The sequence below is a fragment of the Rhincodon typus genome, chromosome 18 (genome assembly GCF_021869965.1).
Source record: "Rhincodon typus isolate 14 chromosome 18, sRhiTyp1.1, whole genome shotgun sequence".
Classification (NCBI taxonomy): domain Eukaryota; kingdom Metazoa; phylum Chordata; class Chondrichthyes; order Orectolobiformes; family Rhincodontidae; genus Rhincodon; species Rhincodon typus.
Window position 1 is genome coordinate 53,616,779 of NC_063349.1, and position 6,189 is coordinate 53,622,967.

Here is a 6,189-nt window from a genome sequence, read left to right on the forward strand (position 1 = left end):
CACAGTGTGGAGCTGGAGGAACACAGCAGGCCAGGCAGCATCAGAGGAGCAGGAAAGTTGATGTTTTGGGCGGGGATCCTTCTTCTGCATGCAATTGGTACTGTGATTCTTGATGACCAAGAGGGTGCGGGATTATCGAGGATATGCAAGATTGTAGAGTTGAGGTTAAAATACGATCAGCCATGATCTTATTGAATGGTAGAACAGGCTTGAAGAACGGAGTGGCCTACTCCTGCTCCTTGTTTGAATGTTGTTTGTAGGTAAAGAGCACTGTTTCATAATTAATGAGGTGAAGACAGGAACATTGTGTAAGAAAGGTTGCTCTGAGCCAGAACTTACTGGGTGCTGTGAATCTCACTTGACAAAGAGAAATGAGAATAGTTTTCCCATAATCGAGAAAAGCCTCGTAGATCGTATAAATAGCTCTTGTTGAAAAGAAATACAGGAGGATCAGTGTTTAAATGAAAAATGATACTTGACGGTTCATTTTAAAATGGAATGGGGAAGCCAAGGACATTGACCTGTTTGTTGGGATCGTGTCCTTATGTATATTTAAGGCTGAGATATATTCTTGATCAATCGCGGAATCAAGGGCTATGTGGAAATTGCAGGAAAGTGGATGTGAGGAGTGTTGCATCAGCCACGATCCTATTGAATGGCGAAGCAGGTTTGAGGGGAGAAACAGTCTACTCCTGCTCCTACTTCTAATGATTTTATGCGCTTATTTATTGTGACATTTTTATGTCATCAGCATTTCACAAAAGTTAATGACTTCTCGGGTATATTTGAGAAATCTCCAGAAGAAACCTCCTTTTGATTTGAATGTTCTGCTTTTCTGCCCAGGAAGACACACTCACACACCTCCTAGTGGATATTTACAGCAGGTCAGATGGCAAATGAGATTGTAAGAACCAGAGAGCAAGAGAGAGAGAATGGAAATCAAACATTGTTTTCTGACAAGAACAAATAAGAAGTTCATAGACAAAATAGATAATTGTGTCAACTTTCAACATAACATTAAATAATAAATGATGCTAAGAAGACTCAAATATCCTCATTGCTGCCCTTCATAATTGTGCGAAAAAATGTAATTATGCATTTCAGATGATTATTTGATTAGCACTTCAATAATGCCCCAAATACACTTACACCAATTAATTGAACTAACAATTGCATTTAGCATTTCTTAAACTAAGATCTAAAAAGAAAGTCTGCCGCTGAAGTACCCCATCATCATAACTCATAATCGTAAGTCATTATCATCATAATATTTCCATTATACAAGTGAAAACAAGGGACCTTCTGACAGAACAAACAGTATTGAACCAGTAAAAATCTGATCAAGTCTTTCCAAATAATAGGTAAAAATTTCGTAGAACTCTGCTTTGTGCCAAATGCCACAGGAGTATTGGCTTGTCCTACTCTGTTTACACCTTGCTATTTCTTTTGTTTTCCTGTTTAAGTTCTTTTCAAGACAAAGTTTGCTCATTTGTAATTGAAATGAACAATGAAGGATGGCAACACATTGTATGTTTTGTGGATTGGTTTATTCTAGTTGTGGCCCACACATTTTTTTTAATCAAAGCCTAAGCAATGCATTGTCTTATCTATATTAACTGGTAGTGCAGAAGAATATATTACAATATTTAGTCACCTCCAGGAATCTTCATCAATTAACAATGGCTGGGAAGTGCTAAAAGCTGAAAAGTAAACTGGAAACAAGCAACTTTAGTTTGATGTGGTTGTAACTGAGAACAAAATTATCAAGAAAGATGGGTTTGAAGATAACAACTGTAGCAGATGCAAAATATTTGACATTATATCTCTACATTTATTTTTAATTTGGGCCTAAAATTTCTGTTAGCTTGCTTACTGAAAAATCTGGCTGATATTATTGAATCCCACTCACACAATGATGCATTATAAACCCAGGTTACATAAGACTATTTGACCATAAGCCATAGGAGCAGAAGCAAGCCATTCATTCTGTTGAGTAGGTTCTGTCATTCAATGTGATCATGGCTGATCTGACAATTTCAACTCCACTTTCCTGCTATTTCCCCATAACAATAAGACCATAAGATACAGGAGCAGAATTAGGCCACTCAGCACATCAAGTCTGCTCCACATTCGATCATGGCTGATGTGTTTCTCAACCTCATTGTCCTGTTTTCTCCCCGAAAACCCTTGATCCCTCCCTTACTAATCAAGAACTTATCTATCTCTGCCTTCAATACACTCAATGACTTGGTCTCCACACCCCTCTGTGGCAATGAGTTCCACAGATTCTTCACCCTCTAGCTGAAGAAGTTCCTCGTCATTTCAGTTCTATAGGATCATCCCTTCACTCTGATGCTGTGCCCTGAGGTCATAGTCTTTATTACTGGTGAAACATCTTCTCCATACCCATTCTATTCAGACCTCTCAGTATTCTGTAAGCTTCAATAACATTCTCCCCCATCCGTCTAAACCCCATTAAGAACAGACTCAGAGTCCTCAACCGCTCTTCATCCTTGCATCATTCTTGTGAACCTCCTTTGGACCTCCTCCAGCACCCTTCCTTAGATAAAGGGCCCAAAACTGCTCAGAATATTCTAAATGCAGTCTGACTAGACCCACACACAGCCTTAGCAGTACATCTCTGCTGTTGTATTCTAGTCCTCTTGAAATGAATCTTAACATTGCATTTGCCTTCCCAACTGCCAACTGAACACACATTAACCTCAGAGAATCCTGACCCTTGATTCTCTTACTGATTAAAAGTCTGTCTATCTCAGCCATGGGTATACTTAATGACCCAGCCTTAACAGCCCTCTGTGGTAAAGAATTACACAGATTCACCACCCTCTGAGAGAAGAAACTCCTCCTTAAACTCTGTCTTCAATGTTCCACCCCTTATTCTGAGATGATGCCTCTGGTCCTGGACTCTCCCATAAGGGGAAACAACCTCTCTGCATCTACCCTGTCAACTCCCCTCAGAAGGGGTAAGCTTTAATCAAGTTTTCACAATCTTTAATACTGGCTTCAAAAATTTCAGACTGAAAAGCTGGTTCTGTCCATGAACCTGGACAACATATTCAAATCAGAATACTGAATCAGGCAAAGTTTTCCATTTGTGTGGCTGTTTGAGAAGATACTTCAAACTGAAGTAATTTTTATTGGCCTACAGTGGATACATTTTAAAAACAGTTAAATGTTTGAAAAAAAATTCACTAGAAACAGACTGATGTACTCCAACAAAATTAGTAAGTTGCTCCATATAAATTTTAAAGTCATTTTCAGTGTTTAAATATTGTATTATCTATCTACAATAGAATTACACCCACTTACAGGAGCAATAAACACCCCTTTAAAAAAATAGAAATTGTTGGAAAAACTCAACAGGTCTGCCAGCATCTGTGGAGAGAAAGCAGAGTTAATGTTTCTGGTCTAGTGACTCTTGTGATAATCCCATTTTCATTGGATTGGTAAACCTGCACCAATTACATCAAAGATTTTTTCATTGCAAAAATAATTTAAAAATCACATTCAATTATGCAAGTCAATTGTCCTGGTTAACAAAAGATTTTCTGTTCGTGATGATGCATATAAATTTGCGTGGCAACTTGAACCAAAACTTTCCTTCAGAAAACAATACAATATGAACAACAATTTTTCTCTAATGTGCTGATTGAACCCAATGCAGAAATTATAATGCATGATGTCTAAACTATGAAGTACCTACAGGAATAGAAAATAGCACACATTTATATAACAATCTTCTCCCTGAAACAGACTATCCACAGTCAAGATAGATGCTCCAGTGTTGTACTGCATTGACTAAGGTAATGTTCTAATAATGAATTGTTAAATGATCTGAACGTGCAGCAATATTTATAAACTGAGGAATTCCTGTCAAAATTTCCTACCAGAATATACTCCAACAATATACTGGTTAACAGTTCATTCATATCATTGCATGCTGTCCAATCTCTTCATTCAGAAACTTATGGATTCAAGCCCACTCCATAATTTGAACATATAAACCTAGCCTATTACTTGGACATAGCACTGAGAGATACAAACTTTCAGAGGAAATGTTAAACTGATGTTTTATCTACCTATTCACATGCAAATAAAAAAATCCCACTGAATCTTGGAATTATTCATTAAAGAACAAACAAGTTCACCTGGTTCCCTAGCTAAAATTTATCCCTTAACAAAACAAATAAAACAAAGTTATTAACTGAAGAACTGTAGATGTTGAAAGACAGAAACAAAAACAGAAATTGCAGGAGAAACTCAGCTGGTCTGGCAGCATGTGTGAAGAGAGAAACCGAGTTAACATTTCTGACCCCCCATCAGAACCCTTCATCAATACATTGTCTTGGTCAGTTTATTTTTAGGACATCTTTGTATAAATTAGCTGCTCTTGCTCCTTCTGAGGGAATGGTTAACTCTGTTGACTTAGATGAATTTATCTCTGAGAGATATTCGGAATATTTTCTATTGACTCGAACACTTTTATCGGGCTTAGAGTTTAATGTTGACATCGACAATTTAGAAAGGATGGACTAGAATAAACAGCAACCCGGCACAAACTTCTGCTCCTGGGAGCGTGAGATTTCTCTGAAGGGTATGGGCTCATCCCAGTAACTCCACGCATCCCCGCTGGTGCTGCATCGTTTATAAAGGGTGAATTGTCCCAATATAGCATCGCTCTGTATCCCAAATTAACATTAGCTTCGATGTAAAACTGACTAGAAGGACACTTCAACTAATAATCTCAAACAGAAAATAGTATAAACTGTCGGTTCGCTTCTCCAGCCTGTGTAACATGATGCTTTTATGATATAAATTGACCCAAATCTCTCCAGGAGATATAAACCCAGTAATGATCAGCTGGTTTACTGTAAAGTGTAGCAATGATTTATAGACCATCGGTCCTCAAGATGATTACCAAGATTTCCTTTTTATTTCGTTGTTTGTTATAAAAACAGTTCAAATAAACTTCGTAATTAAGACATGGAAGTCGCCGCTGTTTGTTTTTGGAGTATTTCCCTTCCGCCCATTCCCTTAATGAATACAAATTATTGATGGAGAAGGTTTGAACGAAACAAAGAGTGAAGTCCGTTCAAATGCCGGGAACACGGTTATGGAAGGATTGCCACGTACTGACCAACTATCTGAATCCTGCAGTGATAACATCCCATACCCCACTGTCCTCCCGCTGAGAAATGCATTGCAATATCTATAGCTGATAGGTCAGGATGGATTCCTTATTCCAACTAAACACCGTTTCTCACTGAGATAGTAGGAACTGCTGATGGTGGAGAATCTGAGATAACAAGGTATAGGGCTGGATGAACACAGCAGGCCAGGCAGCATCAGAGGAGCAGGAAGGCTGGCGTTTCGGGTCGAGACCCTTCTCCAGAAAATTCTCATTTCTCACAATTGGCCTTCACATGGCGAATAAAAGTAGAACATTGCATTGTGTCGCCATAATCTTTCAAAATACAAATCGACTTTTTTTTAAAAAGAGACGTCTAAATCCATTAGGAAGGTGGATCAATCAGGTAAAGCATCTGCATAGAAAATAGACCATTCAGCCCCTCCAATCTTTCTGCCGGTCAATATGATCATGGCTAATCATCCTTATTGCCCTATTCCCACTTTCTCCCCATATTCTGTAACGCCTTTAGCCCCAGGAATGATACAGAGAAGTTGAAAAATAGTAAATAGGAGGAGAAGATGACCATTCGGCCCCTCAAACCTGCTCCAGCCACGCAACATGATCATGGCTAATCTTCCAACTCGCCGCCCACTTTCTCCCTATACCCTTTGATCCCTTTCGCTCTAAGGAATAAATAAATACCTTTAAATAGTAAACATTCAAATAACTAAATTATTCTCAAAAGTTATACAAAGATAGTACGTTCAGGTCATGCACCAAGATAAAAATTATAATACGGACGGTGATATCACTACCTAAACATTCCAAATGGATTATCGCGGTTTCTTTAGTATGTGCGACAGGCAAATAAACCAGAGACTTTAATGAGAAATAAACATATGCAGCGATGTGTTGTGATATTTATTATTCCAGCCATGTCTTAATGCACAATTCTCCCTTAAAAGCCGATTTCATTTCCAATTCCCAGCTACAAGTGGATTCGGCTTTTGACGGGGTTTGTGAGGTCTCAGTTAAAC